The following is a 21,682-nucleotide window of genomic DNA, read 5'->3' as shown; positions in this document are numbered from 1 at the left end:
GCTGTTCTCAGCACACCTGAGACTACACATGCAAGTTCACATGTACATTTCTTTCACCACATGTGTGTTTGTGAATGTGTCAGGTGGTATTTTACATCCTGGAAATAAACTTCTCCAGTTACATCAGTAACGAAGTGTGACTAAAGCCCAAAACCTTCCATGATAGCGATGCATTACAAAATGGAATGTGCAAAGAGCATTTACACAGAGCAACAATTTGATAGAAAAGTACAGCAGTCAACAAAACTGTAAAATCAATGTATTCTTCCGCTTTCAGGGATTTAGTTTTTCATGCTGCATTGTTTTTATGTCGGAAAGATGTACATATGCACATGCACATGTTTGATATTCACTTTAGTTTAAATATCCTATTTATTTGTAAAGTTTTTATAAATTATGTTCAGCATTCTTGGTGTCATGAATTCTACTTAAATGTGCTGAACAAATAAAATTTCCTTGCATACAACACATTTTCTTCTTACCTGGAAGCGATGGGTTGACGTTGGTTGGTTTCGACTTACGCAGAAGAGTTTGGTCACACAGCTGAACAATACCTGCACACGATGTCACAATATTTGGGAGAAATTACACAAGGCTTGTGTGAACAAACTGCAGCTTTAATGCAGCCATTACTTCTGAAAAAAAAAAAAAAAGAAAAAGAAAAAGAAACTTAACGGAACAGAAACATGATTCCTACAAGTAACACAGCTGGTCTCTTTCAAATCAGTCTGAACTCCCTCACACATTTACTGTAGCCACTTAATCCTGTTCAAGGTTACAGAGGAGCTGAAGTCCATACTGGCATTCAACAGATGACGCAGTGCACACCCGGAACATCTCAAGGCCAGCAACCACGCATGCTAGCACCAACTGCAATGCAGAATCAACAATTAGCCTAACAGGGATATTTTGCGTGCTTTTGGAGTAAATCACAATATCAAGAGAAAAAAAACGATTGCAGATTTTTGGATTCCAAGTTCTTTAGAAAGGATAAAGTGAGTGAAGGGTCAAGTCTAACAGATTCCCACCTGTGGAGTTGGAAAAATAAACTCGACTCTAAATTCCTTCAATAACCGTAACTCTCTGGGCGGGTCCATTTCTTCATCTCTAAGAAAACACAGCTTTAGAAAAACTGTAATTCACATTGGATTCATTTTGCACAGCGTTGCTTTTTATTGCCATCCTATAAACCAGTCCAGTATGTGTGTGTGTGTGTGCGTGCGTGCGTGCGTGCGTGTCTGTGTGAGTTGCGTGCCTGTCTGTGGTCTGTTGCTAATGTAATAGCCTGTAGTCAGAACCACAATTTGACAAAGGGGTTAATTCACGCTAGGTGTTAAAATGAGCAGATTTTACATAAATCAAAGCCTCCACAGATTTTAATACATCGGTGAAACCACAACTAGTTAAGGGGGAAAAAAGAAAAGCCATACATTTACCCTTGTAAAAGTGTCATCCAGTTAACGACGAAGAAAATGACACTAGTAATTGCTGCGGGTCAAAAATGTCCAGGATAATGACTCTTTTAGCTCACATAGTTGCAATGAAATCTAATCCTGGGAGTCATAAAACCTGCCACGCTTTAATAATCACCACACAGAACACGAACCTTGAGTAAATTAAGACAAAATACTGATTAATTTTAAAACTGTTACACTTATTAAAAAAAAAGAACATAAGTTAGAAAAGATAACAACTGACACTTGACTTCAAGAAGAAAGGGAGATTTACTGGATAAGATTAAATACCCAGATTCATCTTGGCAGCAGTTCTGCTCCAAGGACAGAGAACATTTGTTTAAAAGAGGGTGAACTCAGACTGTACATCAACCTAGACTAATGTAAAACTTGAAGATATCAGTATCAAGGAAAATTATTACATAGGGTTAGACTGAGGGTATCTACCAGGTCCTGTGTGACACAGAAATGAACAAGTCAATCTTTGTTTATACAAGAAGATCTCAAACAAAGTAATTCTATATGTTTACTGCTTAACCTGAACTGACCAGCAGAGAAAAGTAACACACAGACAGAAAATGTCTTGCCAAAAGGCTACACTGAAAAGTAATAGAAACACAAGTAAGATAATGCCATAAAACTTTTTTTACTTTTTACTTTAACCATAAACAGCTGATATAAACAACCTTTGGAACCAGCTGCGGTACCAAATGTGTTGGTTAGCTTTGTCTGATCCGAGTTGCGGGGATGGCAGAAAATGCCACTATAGGTATCGGCTTACAGGTCGGCCTTCAGGAGCAGACATGTCATGGCTGTATCCCAAACAGTTAGTTCTTTCAAAAAGGATCAGGGAGACAGATTACTACCCCAATCCTTTCTTTCACTTAGTTACTTCAATCTGTCAACTCGCTTTCCGCTTTACAATAGGCAACAAAAACATGGGCGGATCGGGTGACTGGAGAAATCCAACAGCTAGCAATGAAAACTCATGTGCAGATATTCTAAAGGCACATACATCCTTCAAAGTGTTTCATGATCTATTGTGATACAAGATGATGCATCAGTAATTAAATTTGGCTAATATAAGAGTATATTAGATACACTCATGTTAGTTGCAGACTGAAACTTGTGGATACAGATAAGTATAAAAAAAAACAATCGCAAGGTGTAAGTTAATCGTCAACACATGGAGCTAATGATTGGGATAAACACTAAACCCAGTTATGCTTATGTTGGAAGCGTCATGTTTAAATCCCCATTTCAGCCTGGCAATAAAAACAAAATTATGACCCCTGATCAGAAAAAATTGACTGTTATTTTGTATTTCTGGTACAAAATAACTTTTGCAGCAGGTAGATTATGCAAAGTTAACTTTTTTGAGCTTTAAATCATGTCAGAATGTCATTCCCTCATCAAACACACACCCAGAGTGTGGCTTTGATTCATTGATGGATGTTTGAGGAATCCTTGAATCTCCCATGGCAGCAATGCCTTAACGCCTGCTAATACAATGCACCACCTATTTAGTCAAAGCTCCTTCTTGGAGCTGCTGTCTTCAGCTAAGCTCCAGCCACACAGAGCACCTCTCCCCGACATCCCTCCCACACAACTCCTCCAGACTAGTGGCAGCAGCAATTCCCAAACAACTTTTGAATTTATGTGTCTGTTGAGCTCATCAGACAAACTACAACACTCCAAACAAAGGCTGTAAACTACATCACTGGAAAGCACGTAGAAGCATGGTTGTGATGACGTGCTGAAGGGAGAGTGCTGGAAAGAGTAGTTTTTTTTTTTTTTTAAAGAGACAGAGACCAGCTTCAAGGTGTCCGATACAGCTATGTTTGAAAGTCAAATTTACCTCCCTCCTGCAACCCTTTAAATCAATATGGTAGTAAACTTTTTCACTATGCAGCAATAGTACTTTGAGATTTGGCTGTAAATTACCAAAATGTTCTCAGCTAGATACAATTACACATTATGATTTCCCATAAACCTTTGCCAGTGTGTGTATTTTTCCTCTCTTGTAGGGCGGGCAGCTCCTAAATTCTTGTTTGGTTTGTGAGCAATCCAATGAGGTCTAGATTTGCTTATAAGTCTCACTGAAGGTTTATGAGAATGTTTCTTTTTTTTTTTTTGTGGAAAAAAAAAATTATAATGCACTGAAATGTTTATTATCACCAGAACAATAGAAGCATTGCCTTCAGAGCAGTTTTATGCTGAAAATTACTTTCATAAGCAAACACTGCTGATATCATTATTGTCTAGCAATACCCACAGGGAGTTTTAAAATGGATTTCTTGTCTCAGTGGCATAACAGGAGGGAGATATTTTTCATATATGTTTTTTTTTGTTTGTTTCCCACAAGCTGAAATAATGTTTAGTTTTTAACACTGCATCCTGGACCTGATCCAGCGCTCAACAACTCAGGGTTTCCATGGTGACCGTATCAATCTCAACAACATATTATGGCACCTGGCTATAACTCTGACAGCACTGCTATAGTTAGTCTCAAAGTAGTGTGTGAAAAGTTGATTTGTTCTGCATTTCTGGGGTAAAAAGGCTGATGATTTGTGTCAAATCATCTGCCTAATGAATGGTGATGTGTTGCTTCTTGATACCACATAGATGCTGTTGTCAAACAATTAAAAGAGATGGATAGAAGGATGGAGAGAACAGTACAAGTGATGAATAGTGGACAATTTCCTGATAAAGTTACAGTGAATGTAAGAAATAAGCATAAACATGATTTTTGCTTTTTGTAAGCAACACTTTTACTCCTATCTTTTAAAACCTACCCTTACCCAGGGTATATAATTAATGTAGATACAACTAAGATACAACTTGACCAATTTTCTGCTCCAAGATTCCTGCCGCAGTCTTAGGGATATCCTTTTTGTACTAAAGTTTTCTAATTCCTCATTTGTTTTAACTGTTTAAGCTTTTGACACAAGACATCTCGTTGAGATACGAGGTCTCAATTTCCAAACTGACCCATTTCAGACAAACAAGTAAGAGAAGAGATTCTGTGCAATTTAAGACATGCACACGTGTGACGCAATCCTTCAACTTAGTGCAAATATACGTGTTCTTTTCCATACTAAGACAGAGTTGACCTTATTTAGATGTCAATAATGACTTACTGCAGCTTTATTGCAGCCCTTACTAAAAACACCAAAGCTCAGTCTACGATCTGCCATTCCTGTAAAAAGTCTCATGCAGCTCATCTTCATTCACACACCGTGTGACTCTCATTCACAAATCTTGTTTGACACACACAACACACTAGCCGTAATGCAGTAGAAAATGTGCAGTTGTGACATTAGATTCAGTTGCAATTGTTGTCCATGCCGCAAATGTTAAGAGTTTTTGTGGTTCTGTCGACCACTAGGTCCATGGAGCATCCTCAAGGTGCTGAGCTTTTTGTGGCAACAAATATATGCCTAATTCAGTCTAATTTATTGAGGCTGTAATTATTATAAGTCAATGTAAAGGGAAAAGCACCTAACATGGATTACAACAGCAAAATTACTGCATTTATAATATTGTAAAATTCAGAATGATCATTGGTCCTCCATTCTTATTTTTTTTGTATTTTTTCCTCATTCTCAGTCCTGTCCAGTGAAACAGTCCTGCCTCAGAAGCTTTAGGAAATTCTAGAAAACCATTACAAGAAAACACATGATCAAATTCATGTGAGCCTGTAAATAGCTAAATGACTGAACAGAAGATTGATTCATGCTTTTGGGTAATGTGGCAGTCACTCAGCATACCTGGCCTTTTACCCTGCACTCACACATAACATCACTGAGGAACTTCTGTTAGCTGGTTTCTCGCTCTTGCTCACTCTCTCACGCACACACAAACTCACCAGAACACACACATAGACCCCACCCACACTGTAAAAAAACACACACACAAGCAATCATACAAGTTGAATTTATATGGCATGTCACCTCGCAGTGCAGCCGGTGCCGAATGTCCAGACTGTGGAACCCCAACACGCTGCAGTTCTCACAAATACTAAATCAACATTGTACCAAAACTGAAGAAAGCTCAATTTAAAGTGAGATGGGGGAGCAGCATATGGATATTTCAAATTTATGAACTGAAGTTCAATCATTGCGGGATGAGTGGCTTATTTGTATCTAAGTACAGACATTAAACTGGGTCTGTTCTCTTTAAATCTATATTGTGTCTAGTTCTGACAGACAATGTCAATGTAAAACATCCAAGTTTTGCATTTCAACCAGACAAAACTCTGTAAGAGTAAATTCTGCCCTTCGATCTTTTAAAATATACTAAAAGACCCTGAAAAGTCAAAATGTTAATATTTATAAAGCAAGAGAAGACACCATTTAAGTTTCTAAGCTTAAGTTGTTTTCACACAAAAATGGACCTGCTCATTTAAATTCACCCATAAAACTAAAACATTAGAGGACTTTGGTGTAGAGGCGGAGCAAGGGCCCAAAAACAGAGGCTAGTCCTCATTGCATCTGTCCAGGGCTTGACTCCTGACCCTGAGACCTTTCCTGCATGTCTGACCCCTGCTTCTCTATTTGCCTATTTTCTGTCTGGTGACTGTCAACAAAGGTCTCTAATGCTGAAAAATGATGTTTAGAAAAATAAAAAATAATAAATGCTACACCAATGCTGGGTAATTTCAAACTTAGAACATTTACCTTGACTTTATAACAAAAACTCTACTTTGCTGAAAAGTATTTAAAAACAACTTTTATCAATGACAGTAAAAAGAAAATCTTTAAACATAAACCCCTAAATAATTCTTATATGCTTTATATGCTTATGAAGTGCTTCTCCCACCGTAGTAACTTTACATTTCATGATAAAACCACAAAGCCTACATAAATAACTCATTTACTCTTTGGGTTATGTTTGGTCATCAGTTTTGTCCCTGTCACATATCTAATAAATAAGCAATTCAATATGCCATTACCGAATATTGCTATTTATTTTCAACCCTTTGCTTCTGTCAGTCAGCGTCAAAGCATCTGCAGACCACCCCTGCTGGCGCTGAAGGCCAGATAAGGTTTACTGTTTTAGACTAATTTTGTCTGACATGCACTTGTCAGGGACTGATGTGATTTGTTTGACCACCCAACACGCCTTGAAGTGTAAAAAAAGTACAGTATGGAGCCATGAAGCAGCAATAGGTGTTTGTCTCTATCGCATGCATGCTTTGAAACTTAAAACAAAGAAACAAATTATTATACTTACTAGTTTAACAAACCTTACCCACTTGTTTGCTCTGGGTAAGGTTTATAAATGCATTTTTGCATTTGTAAGATGTAAAGTACAAAACTTAAACTTTTTTTTTTTTCATTTAATGTTATGTAGGACTGCAAGATACATTTTCATCTTGTTTTTGACAGTATTGTATTTTTTGCTCTAACTGCCTTTATACTAATCAAGTTAAGCATTTATTTACCTATTTAAAAATTTCAGTGGACTTTTTAAAAGAATTAAAAATATTTTGGAATTTATATAAACAGCGGTATATAAAAGTGCTACAAGTTTTAATTTTTACATTTTAGTTTTAACTATCACACTGTGCCTTAAAGATCTTAGTCACTCAGAGATTCAAAAAAGACTCAAACATGTTTAAGCTTCACTAAGAATGTGAGATTTCACAATCCATTTGTGGAAAAATGTTCATTACATATAGGACAGCCATTATTTTGCTTTTAATCTATTCTTTTTGCCAATTTAATTACTAATTTTATTCATAAAGCAGTTTTACTGTTCAAGAGTCTCAAAAGTGTTTTGTAAAGATTTTAATATTCCACAATAGTTGATCATAAAACATTTAAATTTAATGATTTTCGGGGAAAAAAAACATGAAAAATCATCTCAAGGTATTGAAAGGTTAAATTGTTGACATTTTATCCTCATTGACAGGATGCTATTTAGTGTGTTTAATAGCACATAGACAATCAGACAACATTATTGCAAAAATAATTTGAACTCTAAAATGGAAAATAGGTTTTTGTTCCTCAGGAAAATTGTGATTTTATGGGTGTTTCATTGTGTAGTTCTTGACATCTTCAACCAGATGAGTGTGTTCTGCTCAATGAACTGTGATGTGGGAGTGTTTCTACTTGCAAAGGAACAGGCTGACTGATGGAGTTGGATGTCTCAAAGATCAAAACATCATCTACTCATGAAACTTGAGCCACTTTGCTAGAAGATACTTTTCTGTCTTTGTCTTTTGTTCTCTTTTTGGTAATGGCTCAAAAGCAACAAACACATTGATACACAGTACCACATCAAAGCATACTAAGTGTGACATCACAAGCTCCTTTTTTAGGGAATCACAAACGGTTTTATTTTTCCAAGATAAAATGTATGTCTATTGTTTGAAACTGTCTGTATTAACCTTTTAACACAATGCAAACTCAGTTTTATAATAAACTTTTGCACTGACAGTTTTAAAACAAAACATCTAATTTAAGGTTGATTTCTATGAAAAATGCCTGTTTAGTAAAAATCTAAACCAGCGGTTAATAACAATGCTAGTGTTTTGCCGCAGAACAACGTGGCAGCTTATCTTTAAGGCTACGTTTGCACGAGACCGCTGTCTGGAAACTGCCAGCATTTTCTGAAGTTGATTGAGGGAAAAGTTACACACTTACACTGTGAAGATGACCAGGCCAGGGCACTAGATGGCCCTGTGATTTTAGCATGACATTTAAAAGTGCATGCACGTCTGTGGCTTAGCTTCTTCCTCACAAGCTTCCTGTCATGATCCGTGTTTCTGTGTATTTATTTTAAGGTTTTTCTGTGTTCAGTTTCTGTCCTGAGTCTCTGCTGTTTCTGCGTCTTCCCCGTTGATTGCTTCCCAGGTGTGTCTCATTCCTTGATTACCCTCCCTGTGTATTTAGTCCCACCTGTTGTCTTGGTCTCTTGTCGGGTCCTCGTCTACTGTCGTCTTTGTCAGTGTCAGTCTGTCCGTCGTCACAGTAGAACTGATTAAGTCCTGTGTCGGCTTCAGCAATCGTTTTCAGTCTTCTGTGTATCAGTGCTACCGGTAATTAGCTGTGTGCTATACAGCTATATATATGCCGCCTGTATTGGACTGTTTGAGCTTCATCATTAAATTCATCATCATCACCACTATTTGGGTCTCAGCGTCCATCCTCACCACAACCACCCACAAATCCTGACACTTCCAGCTTGTTTAGAAAACGGTAACAACAAACGGCAACAAGAAAAACTATGGCCTCGCATATATAAAAAAAAGAAAGCAATGCAGACACTTCAGCAGAGAGAAGGGAAGCAGCAGATCCCTGCACACATGCCAAACCTATTCAGATTAAAAGCAGTCAGTTCACCTTGAGAATGCCTTTTAGCCACAGACTGTCCACAGTCCTCCAGATTAGCCTTAATTTCCTGCTGTACAAGTCATACTATATATTGAGAGCAACTTCTCATCCCTTAATTAGATGTACCAGCACTGGGTCACAAAAAAGATTTGACCTAAGAATTCACAGAGAGGAACGCATGTTATTTTTGATGTGCTCTATAAAGTGGCCTACAGGTGCAAACACTTAGCAAATGGCTAAGAACGCGCTGTAAACATGATTGACATAATTTCCAAAGCACAAAAGCAAGAACAAATACTGCAAACGGAAACCTTTGCAATCACAGAATATTGAAGCAAAACCTAAACGCAACAAAACAGATGCAAACAAAAATACTACAACCACAGGAAATACAAGCAAAAGGGAAAAAAAACTCAAATAGCAAAAACTGCAAATATGAAAAGATTGGTCCAGACCACTGGGGGGAGTGTGGTACAAGTACAACTACGTTTTGTAATAGACTGCGTGTTTGAAAAAATCATAGAGCATAATCCATTTTCTTCCTTCCTCCACCTTCTTCTGGGCATCCCATTAAATCATGACATCCCATCTTTACCACTTAGATATTGATATAGGCTTGGTAGCCAACCAGGCAGTGTCCACAAACTCAGACAGTGGCTGCAGAAGAATATATATCCAACTTCCTGAAGGCATTAAATATGATCTATATTCTATAGTCATTAACAACTGGACAGGAAGAAGGGCAGAAAGAAGGGGAAGACCTTCAGCAAATGGCCTAGAGCCGGGAATCGATCTAGGGACATCTGTGTTAAGGACCATAGCCACTGCATGGTGTACCTGAACCATGTGCTGCCCATAACTATACATTTTCATGAGATAACTGGGTCTCAGTGTTATTTTACACATTATACAGGGTTGTATTATGATGAGGCATAAATACATGATCAGAATAGGCAGTTCCACAGGTTTATGCCAATGGAGTCAAAATATGTGCTACATGTTTTGTCTCCGTGTTTGCACTGCAATAGCTCATCTGGTGGATCGGACCACACAAGTTAGCTTTTGCTCCCCACTTGTGCCACAGAGCAGCACACATGACTCTAAAGCCAATTCACCACTGCTCCCTCTTTGGTTCACATTTGATAGAAACGAGCAATGCAGACTGACTAAGCCACAAAAGCTGCAGTTATTGGAAATACTCTGATACAGTAATCCAGGCATCACAGTTTGGCCCTCATTAAACTTTGTCAAATCCTTTTCACATTTTCCTGGTTTTAACAGATCATCTTTGAGGACAAAATCTTCGATAGCTGCCAAATATATTTGCCTGCAACCAGGTGCTGACATTAGAATAGTGTAAATGTACTTTTATTATTGGCGAGCAAAAATTATCCTAAAACAGAAAGTGAAAAAGAAACATTTCTAAGATAAAACTTATTCAAAATTAATAGATATGTTTGACCTTGATACTTTCAGAAAGCATCTCGGCCTTTTTTGTACTCATACAGTTAAGCCCAGAACATTGGCCCTTTCTGTATGACCGCATTCATGTAGTGGTGTTGTTTTTTGTTACCATCAGATGTTTCAAGATTCTTTTCGATATGACTATGACGACGTCTCAGACTCTACCAACAAAAAAATATAAGTTGTCATAGAAACATTTAAGAGTTGAACAACTCTTGTGTAACTTCCAACTTACACATTTTCAGACAACAAAGGACAGCCTATTTGGGTGGATTTTGCCCACCTCCCTGCCTTTTCCCCTCCAGGTGGCTGCAGGCCTCGTAAATGGCTCCAGACACGAGGACTCTGCCCACCATCTGACAGTAATTAGAACATAGTCTTGCTTAATGGAGGTAGAGCCTGAGCACTCAATTGCTGCAAAACACCTTGATGTGCAGCAAAAACTAAGCATACCACCCACAAGTTTCTATATTGAGGTCACAATTGCTAATGAACAGCGAACGCTCTGCCATATAATTCGTGTGGTATACAGGAATAGAGATATGGATTAAAGAAATATGAAATATAATTAGTGAAGGAAACATAGGCGCATGCATTAGACATATTTATTCAGACATAAATCCTAAATAAAAGCCATGTGCTAGTGTCACATAAGCAAACTGATATATTTATTAGCAGAGTCTATATTAGCATCCTTTGGAAGCCATATTAGTTTTCATTGTCCATGTGCTTTCTTTTGTCTTTGTCTTGTCATTCAGACACACACACACACACACACACACACACACACCTCGTTCTCTCCCTGCTCCCTCTCCTCTGCTCTGACATCTGATAGTGATTATAACGCAGCCTCAAAAAACACAACTCGCTTAACTCTGCTTTATTAACTGACTCGGTACTTCTGGTAAAATTTGTACATGTAGAGTCAAATGAAACACTCTTTGGCCCCTGGAGGGTCTCTCCTGGCAAAAAGAAAGACACAGGAGCACATGTCAGAGACACATGCACTCTTTACCTCCTTCCACCCTTATGTGGCCATTTCAAATCAGACCCTCATCCTGTCTACCCCCTCCCTGACTCCGTCTCCAGTCCCCTGGAACAGAACAGTCACGGCTGTGTGCACTGCTGATTAGCTAGAACCTGAACCGAGGGGAAACACTAGAAAGCCCAGTGTTCTTTATTGTGTTTCCCCTTTGGACAAAGGGAGTCTCTGACAACTTGGCTTTCGTCGTACTATTACCTTATCTTTTACTAATGTAACCCCAACATTAGGGCAGCTTTTGTTGCTACAAAGATACCTCTTTCCCGAACCGACCAAAATGAAATGGAGTAAAGTAGATTTGAACACAATTACAGAAAGGAGAGGAATTTAAATGAAGTTTGCAAGAATTAGAGGAGCATGTGTACTGTCTAGAATTGCAATTTGGGGAGTGTAATGTGGTAATGGGAGGGAATGCAATCAAAGGTGTATGTCTGAACTTATTTGCTGTACCCAAGTCCTTAATCCGATGTGATAAAATATTTTAATATAAGCCTACCTAAATAACTTTTAACCAAATGTGCAGACATAACATGCAGCTTTTAAAGTTTAAGGACTGAGCTGTCACACCTACAAGGTAACCACCTCTTGTCAATTTGAATTTGATTAGCATCAAATCTGATCTGGTGCCTTAAAGCACAGAGTATTTTCTATAAAGGCATGTTGTCTGTTAAGCTGTTACGACAGTGAGCTTGACAACAGCTGAAGCTCCACCATTTCACATTTTTTATTTGTTTTCAGAGGACTTTCATTCAGCGACTTTAGTCTCTTTGTCCTCTAATCACCTCATCTTCACAGAGGATGTCAGCTGTCACACCAGAGACAATGAAGAGCTGGATTTATTGTATACCAACAACAAGGAGGCATATAGATCATTACCTATCCCTTCTCTGAGGTCCTCAAATCACATCTTGGTTCATTCCCACCCTGTTTGTAAACCCTTTGTACATAGAGAACCAGCTGTGACATGAACAGTGAAGAGATGGTCAGTGGAGACAGACTCGTTCAGCTCCTATGTGTGGGAAGGGCCGTGTTCCTCATGGGAAGGACATCGACAGCACCACTAACTGCATCACGGACTAAATTAACTTTCGTGTGGACAACACCATGCCCATCAGGAAGGTATGGTGTTTCTCCAACAGTAAGCCCTGGATAAACCCTGACATAAAGGATCTTCTTAAGGAAAAGAAGAGAGCCTTTTGAACAGGAAACAAGGAGAAGTTGAGAGCTGTACAGACGGAACTGAGAAAGAAAATTAGAGATGGGAAAAAAACATTGCAGAAAGAAGGTGGATGGAAGAAAGATGGGCTAGATGCAGCAGAGTAACATCCGTGGGATTGGGAAGAGCCTGGAAACCGTCTCTGGGAACAAACCAAGCCCGCACGCCCTAGGAGACTTGATGTGGGTGAACGACTTCAACCAGTTCTTTAACAGGTTGGATCAGTCACCAACCCCACCTTCAGCTCAGTCTTCCCTGCTGTTACCTCCACCCTCTGTGACTGCCTCTTTTCACGACTTCACACCTCTCAGCTTTCACTTTGAAAGAGATGTTTTGGCATAGCTTCTCTCTTCCACCTCCCTCTGGTCCCTTTCTACAATCTACAAAGTCACCTGCAAAAGATCATGGTGTGAAAGACTGCAAGTCCAGATAGCATTTGCTCCAGGCTCCTGAGGTGCTGCACAGGTAAGCAATGTGAAGGTTATGGTCTGTAGCATTATCACTGTTGGGCAATGTCTTCCACACCATCCAGGAAGCCATTGCTGAAACGGAGAGCTTCTTTAGTAACAGACTGCTACATCCGAGGTGCACATAAGAGCTTTATCATAGATCCTTCCTCCCAGCAGCTGTCAGACTACAACCACTGCTCCCAACAAACTCAAAATCTATTTACACACAGGCTGGTACTTGTAGGAGTGTGATGCTGGTGCTGCTTATGTAGCTATTGACTATTCACTAAATATACCGTGAATAAGCATTCACGCACTAAGCATTAAGTATAGTCCTTAAATTAGTCTTTGCTAAAGAGAGCTTTAATAAAAGTAGAAAAAAGAAATCGACTCACCCACAAAGCTTGTGAATGTGCATGTCTACCCAAAAGACTAATTTCATCAAGATGGGATCTCTGATTTTTCCCCCTCAGGTAGCTGAGCTGACATGGTTCATGGGGGCTCTGCTTGTAAAAACCCTGCTCCTCCCATATCACTTTTAAAATGGAAGCAGGTGATACTTATGTATAGGCAACGCATTTTTCTTTTTTTTTATGAAGAGCGTAAATAAAAAATAGTTTTAAAAATCTTTGAAAACCAAAGAAATCAGTTTCCATGAACAAAAATACAAACTGCTTTACACAAAGAAATTCCCAAGCCAGATGAAATTAATGTGTTTTTGTGATAATTGTTGTCTGTGTGACTTAATGCATAGTCATCTGCTTGATGGCTTTTTGGCCTCAAACCTATAGAGTTCTGTTGGGGACATCTGGGCTCCGTTGGACGCTCCACCTCTATTTTTTGTGGTTTGGATCATGCTTTTCCCCCGATCTGATGGAGCTGATTAGGTGCTGGCCATCTGTTCAGCTCTGTTTTTTATAGATCACCCAATTAAATCTATTAAACCACAGCCCTTTATCTACAGTATGTGGCGTATCAAAGACCATTCCTTTGACTTATTCCTTACATTTACCTTAATCTAGCTGAAGTTGCAGATTTTTGAATTCCTGTTTAACGGAAAAAATGCAATAAAAACAAATCATAAATACTTAGGCATCATCTTACCAACAGATGTTCTTCAACAACACATTCTCTCCTGGCTGACAGTATCAATAAAGTAATACCATAATGTACACTGTGACACAGGACACAGTTTAAAGACTCCCAGAGGCCTGCTTCACATTCTAATTGCCTTTTTAGATGGATATGTAGAAATCCACAGGACACATAAGTGAAGAAACAGGCCCACTCGAGATTGGATTTCATCTGCATCAGATTCAATATCTTAGAGGGTAAATTCAATTTGGTACCAATCAGGTTTAATTTATATGGAATTACGTCTTCAGAAAACATATTGATGAGCCCATCATGAATTTACGTCTCATGGGAAGGTGGTGTGTGCATGAGCAACGTGGATGCAATTTCACCCAGGAGGGTATTGATGATGCGATACAAAACAGTACATCTGGAGCAGCACATTTGCTGCTTATCTGTGCAGAAGTCAGATCCAGAGAGGAAAGGTGAATAAGGAGAGAGAAAGAAAAAGGCAAAGAGAAGCCTTTTTTTTAAGAGTTCCCTTCAGTATTATTTTCCAGGTCACAAATATAACAAAAGAAGAAACGCATTCTCTCTGGGTCAATACACCCTTTACCATTTTGTACACCTTTTTTTCTACCCACACACTGAAATTTCATCCCCACCGACAAGAATTACATGAACAGTTTAAAATTAATTGAAATAATTGTTAAATTTCAACATAGCCTACGGAGAACAACTGTAATTACATTTTTTAAAGCAACTGTTTAACTATTACTTGTACATTCTATTTTTCCAAGACTGTTTGAATTTTATGTTTAACAGCTGATTGTGTCTTTTTCGATCTTTTTTAGGCTGAACCCAGGTGGTCGCGTTTTGAAAAGTCAATGCGTCAACAGCGTCACAGTGGCAGATACGAACTGACTAATGGTTGGCGTGAATCATCCTGGTGTACCCTGGCCCATTCCATACCTGAAAATGGCTGCAGCAGAGGATTCAAGGTCGACCAAAGAAAATACCAAAACTTAAATAAGAAACGGCATGAGCAAAATTACAAACGCAACGAAAGTAAAGCAAAGATTGTTTCGCAATCAAAAACTGTAACCAGTTCATTTGTGTGGGAATTGGATTTAAAGACACAGCAATCATAATAAAGTCAGCTAGAAAATTGATTGCTTTTGTGTTGTGTTCATTTTCATACAATAATTTACATCTGAATACACATTTTCTCAACTATTTTAAAGGAAGAAGTTGTAGAAACTAAACAAACTTATATCATAGGTTTTCCATCATTTGGCTTGACCTTTAATCACTAAGAAATTCTTGTAAAATTAATGCTGTAGGCAACAGCTTGGAACAATTTATATCTCTTGCTGCATACATAGCAACCCCCTACCCCACAAAAATCTGACACTTGATTCCTATGTCTATCAAGAATGAGTCAGTGTGGCTTATCCAGATGTTGTTTGTGTTTCAAAAACTCTAGAAAACCTAGGGATCTAGCCACTCTTAATGGAAGAATTTGTTTTAATAAAGACTTTAGCAATCAAGGGATGTCTAGACCTCATAGAAAAGGCACTTCCTGAAGCTCAACAATGACACTTGCTCTTAGGCAAATGTTTCTGCCATCACCAATGGAATGGCACCTCAAAGGAACCACCATGGAAATTGGAGGTCTCTGCTTTGGGGGGCATAAGGGATGAATTTGTCACAAAGTGAATCCAGATGGTTATCATTCCTTCTCCTCAGACCCTATTTTTTCTCTCAGTATCCCAGTCATCACTCCATCATTTCTCTCCTTTCCCCACTTCCCTTTGAGGTACCAAAAGGCCTTTCCTTGTTAAAAATTCAGACAAGCCAAACACACAAAAAAAGAGCTGAGGTTCAAAAAAATAAAGAGCAGAATCAAAGTTCAAAGCAAAACTGTATGAGCTGAAAACTCCTTAGGGCTTAACCTACTGGTGTTTAGGATAAGGACTCTTGCTGCCAACAGTCATTTAAAGAAAACATGAGTGAAAATAAAAGTGATCGAAACGTAATGAGCGATTAAAAAGCCTGACGAAGGACAGCTCTACACGCACAATGCTAAAAAAAAAACAAAAAAAAAACTGTAAATATGAAGCAAGAGAGAAATGGACTGCCTGAGCACAGAGACCAGCTTAAACTTGAGAGCATTAAATGAGATCAGATGCTGGCTGGTAAGATGTTTTCACATCCACCCTGTGGGACACAAGGTTAAACTGATCATGTGGCCTATTAATCCACCTAATAAATCATCATTTAAATCTGCTCTACACCATCAACCAAGCTGCTCTCAAGGCAGTTCTGTGTTCTACAATGATTTACTGATTACTATGATTATCCACAACTGCACAGCTGGAAGATTTCAGGCATTTCATCAAAGTCGGCTCCTGGTCACGTCTCTTAAAGGAAGCCGCTAAGGGCTCATTCTAACAAAGCAAAAACAGATCATCAGAGGGAGTGGTTTGAACTTCTGAGTCCTGCATCAGGAACTCAGAATAAGTTTCTTTGTTTAAATGTCCACACATTGAAAGGGGATAGGGTCAAGGAGCTTAAGACTAAGACTGTGCAACTGAATTATGTGTAATGCTGAATGAAAACTAGCATCACAGGTGTTATGATAAACTGTTAATGATCTGCATTTCTATAGCACGTTCCAAAACCACCAGCAGGTGAGGCGGGTGTTTTGCCCCAGGAGAAAAACTGTTGAAAAGGACAGAGCAGGGATTCAAACCAGCAACCTACGGGCTAAAAAAACAAATCCCTACCTCCTGAGCCACTGCTGCTCATCATCATTATTTTTGCACTTTATTATAGCAAGCGGAGTTCATCAGATTCATTTCAACTGCTGCCTCTTATTCCTCAACATATCATAGCCTAGTTCATTTTTCCAGAATTATTAGTGGTAGGCAAACCAACTTAAATGTATGTTAATCAGCATTAACTATTTATGAATGTATTTCTTTGAAAAGCAAAAACTTTCTCTCTACAATTGCAACTTGTCTTACAGTGATAGTGTACACACCAACACTTAAAGTGCAGCAAATTCATAGATAATTTATTGTTGTTTATTTGTAGCAGTACAGTTTAGCCTTGTGTTTGCACATCAATTAGTCAACTGGACAATATTTTGAGACTTATTCGTTGGTTGATTTACAGCAGAACTGTATCTACAAACTAACTTTAGACAGTGTTTTTTGGTTGCTCTTTTAACAAAGACAATACGAGTATATTTGTTTTACAAACAGTTTGAAGAGTGCAGTCTGCTCACGGTCTGCAGTGTGTGCTGTTGTAAACAGTCAGTCTAAATACTCAAGGCTCTCTTCAAGCAATGGGATAATTACTGTATACAACCTTCTGCAAAAAAAAACAGGCCCTGCAGAACAGGGTTGAGTGGAGTCAAGTGTCTCATATTACCTCTAGAAAACTAGAGAAAGTAGTAAAAAAAAAAAAAAACATGCAAGATTAATGAATATTTCAGGACTTTTCATAAAAAAGTTGATGTGACTGTATCCAGACTGAGGCATTTTTTAATATATGAATGAGTCTACCTATCCTAAAGTAAATACCAATCATTTTATGAGCTGCTTGTGTTACTGATTGGATTCATGTAGGAGCCCTTTCCGCAACATCTTTGAACCTCACTCCTTAATCATATTTATAGCTTTCACATTAATCAAGATGTGGTGAGGTGTGCATAGATTTGTTTCCGCCAGAGATCAGTAACAAAACCGAGCTTCAAACCTCTCTCAAACCCACAATGAAGATCAACAAAACCTTTTCTGCGGTTGTTTTTACATTTGTTCAAGAAGATGGTGCCGGGAATCTGCTGACAAATTGGATCCATGTCAACGACATGTCGTTTTGTGTGACTTATTATTTCAGAATGTTAGGGGTTTTTTTTTGTTTGTTTTTTTTTTAAGTTTGTAAAAAGTGCAGAATGTGGAAGATTAATCTGGGAACTCAGGTGAAGAATCTTGAAACATCTCAATAAATCACCCTGACACAGTAATTAAAAATGAGTAAGATCTTCAAGAGGACAGCCTCTGGCTGAAGGGGCTTATCTGGGTTTATTTTTGATCCTTATCGCCTCCTATTCTCAGTAGAGGAAATTGATCTAAGGAAGGGCAAGCACCAGCAAACTGTCCTCAAGTTCACCTGAAGAGATTTTAAATCTCTCCTTACCCTGCAGTCTTAATTTTTGTTTTACGTTACCAGTTATTTTTCACCTATGTTTATCCCTCAAAAATCAGGCATTTCATCTGATTCAAAGACTGTACTAAACAAAGTTTTAAAATACAAATGCAGCAGTCATGGAGGGATGTGTTTTTGCTAATTTTTCCTATTCTTTAGAGACTATATTAACCTCAGAAAGCATTGATTTTCCCTGACTGGGCCAAGTAAATGTATTGAAAATATCTAGTGTCAGCTTTTTTCTTTTGCCGTTTCACTCAGCTTCTTTCCAGACGAGCACAAATTAAGTTTGTTGCTGACTTATTTGCTATTCTTAGGGAGGCAGTTAAGGACCTGCATTAGGTCTAATGTGTTGTGAATTTCCACCAGTTTGTGTCATACTGCATGTATTCATGTAGTGTAGTGCATTACATATGTATATTTTCTTTTGCGCACAGAAGAAAATTGTTTTCCTTGCAGTTGCTGAGTGAGACACAGCTGAGGTTGTGGCAGGTTTTTTAGATTTGCGTGATACATTGCTGACCCGAATAAGACTTAACTTCCCACTGACACCACAACAACAAACACTTTCTAACTGACAGATGAGAAAAACACACCCACACACACGCTCCTGCGCATGCATACTTGTCTGGACCTCTCTCTCTCATAGTTGTGAAGTGTTTTCCTGCGGGGTTCCCTTGTCTTCTAACCCCTGAGCCTCCACAGATGAGGTGAGATAAGATCTGGAACTATGGTATTGTGGCATCTGGATGGATACTCTCACATGATTGCTCATACACACACATATGCAGATATACTTTTGTCATAAGCACACTGGGAAACACCTGGAGCTGGTTACTGGACTCAGAGGGAGAGTTGAATAACATGTGCATGCCTGTGAATATAAGTGTGGTGCGTGGGGAATACGGGGCTGTGGGTTGTTCATTGCTACAGGCTGTTGTTCTGTTTTTCCCCTCTACAACGTGCCCTCTTTACAAGGGGAACTCTACGAATCTTGCACGCAGTTGAAAAGGAATTGATGCCCTCATCTTCAGATAGATGAAGAAGATAGAAATTACCAAAACTATACCATAGAAAGCATGACGCCGTCCAGTATGCTGGCAGATGTCGGTACTGGTCGCTATGTTAAAAGGTGTGTTTTATGTTAAAATATGACCGCTAACTAAGTTTTAAGTTATTTATTGAATTTCTTTAGTTAAAAAAAAATATAGTCACACAACTGCGAGCGCAGAATACAAAGACTACCGCTGCTACGAACGAGTAAGGCTCTTCTCTAAATAGCTGTACAGTGTTGCAGCCGCAAAGCATCAATCTTCAGTAAATAAGTCAGCCTCACGCGTGGACTGTCAATACCCTGAAGACAAAAAAGCGTTGCGTCTGCCAAACTTCATCTCCGCGCATGAGACGAAACAACTTAACAATCCAAGTGAAAGCCGCTGCGTTTAAAAGTAATTTGCATTGCTTCAATAATTTACTCACCTTCATATGAGTCGTTGCTTTCTTATTCCATGCCAGAATAAAAGTTTCTGCTCGCGTCGCTGTGGTTTCAGACCTAAGTTGAAGCACTGTTCTCCTACTCAGTTTTCCCCACGATCAGAGGCGGAGAAGCAAGCAACCAACTCGTGGGCTTTTCAGTCAGCCCCCCACTTCCCACATTAACTCACCCAACAAACAGAAAGAATAAATCATTCATATTTTTTGTGTTTTGTATTATAAACTGGAACTGGTTGTGTTTTTTTCTCTATTTTTTTGTATCAGTTTCAAATCTGATATTTTCTCTACCTTTTGAGTACTAAAATTTCAGAAATAGGGCTATGTGAGTGATGTTTTTTTGTTTGTTTGTTTTTTTGCTGTATGCAGGATGACTCTTGGCCTCATCTGGGGGTTAGACGGCTGGAAGAGTGTTCCTAAAAACACAAATAAAATGTCTAAACATGAGGTTAAGGATTATTTATTTGTTTTGTTTTTTTTAACATTGAGTTGTGAAAGATCTACAATATTTAATTAGGTCTAAGCAGGGGTGAAAGTAGGTGGGTACGGTTGGGTACTGCGTACCCCTAAAAGATTTAGCGGGGGTAGCAGTACCTGCAAGAGAGAGGAGCGGCTGTCTGCTGTAAAAAATCAATCTGTGCATGTGCAGCCACTAATCAGCCGTGACTGATTAGTTTTTCAAGAAAAATCTAAAACATGACTTAATCGGTTAATGAATAGCTTCTTTTTCCCATTTCATAGCTGTTCGTGCTTTGCTACAGCAGCGGGTGCAATACGTCGATCTTGGCGGTAGGTGACAAACTGAACGTTGTCAGGACGCTGAGACCAGCACGTCCTCCTCTGACTCCTTATCAAAACGTTCGTAACTTTATTAAAGAACAACAACAATAACAACAAAAACAAGAAAATAAAAAGAAAATAATTTTAAAAAATCAACAAGGTGTTCATATTAATGACCCACCAAAAATAATAATCTCAGTAATTATTGTTTCTACAAGGTGCTGCGCAAATCTGTGCGTTTCGGTTCCATTACCAAAATAACTAGCAGAGCAGGAGTTTAAAATTAACTAATCAACCACGCTGTGTTCAGGGATCACTTAATCCCTGAACACAGGGATTAAGCGATATCAGATTTTCAAGCCTGAAAACCTGATATCATAACGGACTGAATGTTATGGCTTACGCAGGCGGTTGCAACGGCAACGGGTGTGCTTAAATGATAAAGAGAGACGGAGAGTAAAAAGGTGCGAGTGGTTAAGAGTTGATCACCTGTTCGGGTTGTTTTACCTTTGTTTACCTTTGCTGTGGCTCATCACAGCCGCTGTAGTTTCTGAATGTTCAATAAACGACAAATTTGGACTAATTATCTCGTTCTTTGTGAGTATATGTCATTTACAACAAACATCAAACACGGTAAATATGTTTCATTAAGTATTTAACAAACAAATGGCTTCTACCACGATAATTATTTGAAATTAAATTAATTGTCTAATAGTTAAAAAAATAATTTGGGCATTTCGCTGGAGAGAGGCACCAGCACCCTTCCCAACCCCACTAGGGACAACGGTGTATAGAAAATGGATGGATGGATAGTTTGAGCATCTCACTTTGAGCTCAGAGTCTGAGAGGCTTTTCCTGCATCAAACTACTGTTTTTGCCTCTTATTTAGTGGAAATATTGATGTTGATGAGATTTTCTCCAAAATAATAACCTTTTTCAACTTTTATGGCTCCACTCTAACATTCACAAATGACATTGAAATAAAATCAAGTCCAACATCTGGTTTGAGGTGATTCCTCTGGAACCTGTTGGAGGAAAAATATCCCAACTTCAGAAGATGTGCTTTAACCTAACAGAGCTCTGTGGTTCCTCCTGTCAGTGTGAGAGTCAGGGTGAGGAGGCGCCATGTTAGGAAGAGAAGTGGAAGTTGCAGTGTG

General features: G+C 38.7%; 1 protein-coding gene and 1 long non-coding RNA gene across 3 annotated transcripts in view; one reads left to right on the top strand and one right to left on the bottom strand.

Annotated features, from left to right (window-relative positions):
* Positions 1-20,768, bottom strand: part of bmpr1ba (bone morphogenetic protein receptor type 1Ba) — a 66,496-nt gene extending 45,728 nt beyond the window's left edge. Inside the window, exon 1 of one of the 2 annotated variants that reach the window (XM_014985312.2) lies at positions 19,734-20,768. The gene's annotated coding sequence lies outside the window, so the exon portion shown is untranslated. Of the gene's footprint in view, positions 1-482; positions 1,037-19,733 lie in introns of those variants that run through there. The other variant, XM_088008829.1, reaches the window with a different exon arrangement.
* On the top strand, positions 12,321-15,211 carry LOC148157666 (uncharacterized). The gene is made up of 2 exons (XR_015764195.1): positions 12,321-12,981; positions 14,894-15,211. It is a non-coding gene; the product is annotated as an uncharacterized LOC148157666 (long non-coding RNA).
* Positions 20,769-21,682: the final 914 nt, after the last annotated feature.

This window comes from Poecilia mexicana, unplaced genomic scaffold (genome assembly GCF_051168715.1).
Source record: "Poecilia mexicana isolate PSO_F unplaced genomic scaffold, ASM5116871v1 scaffold_9, whole genome shotgun sequence".
Taxonomy (NCBI): domain Eukaryota; kingdom Metazoa; phylum Chordata; class Actinopteri; order Cyprinodontiformes; family Poeciliidae; genus Poecilia; species Poecilia mexicana.
The sequence above is the reverse complement of the archived record's forward strand: the minus strand, read 5'-3'. Positions and strand labels throughout refer to the sequence as shown.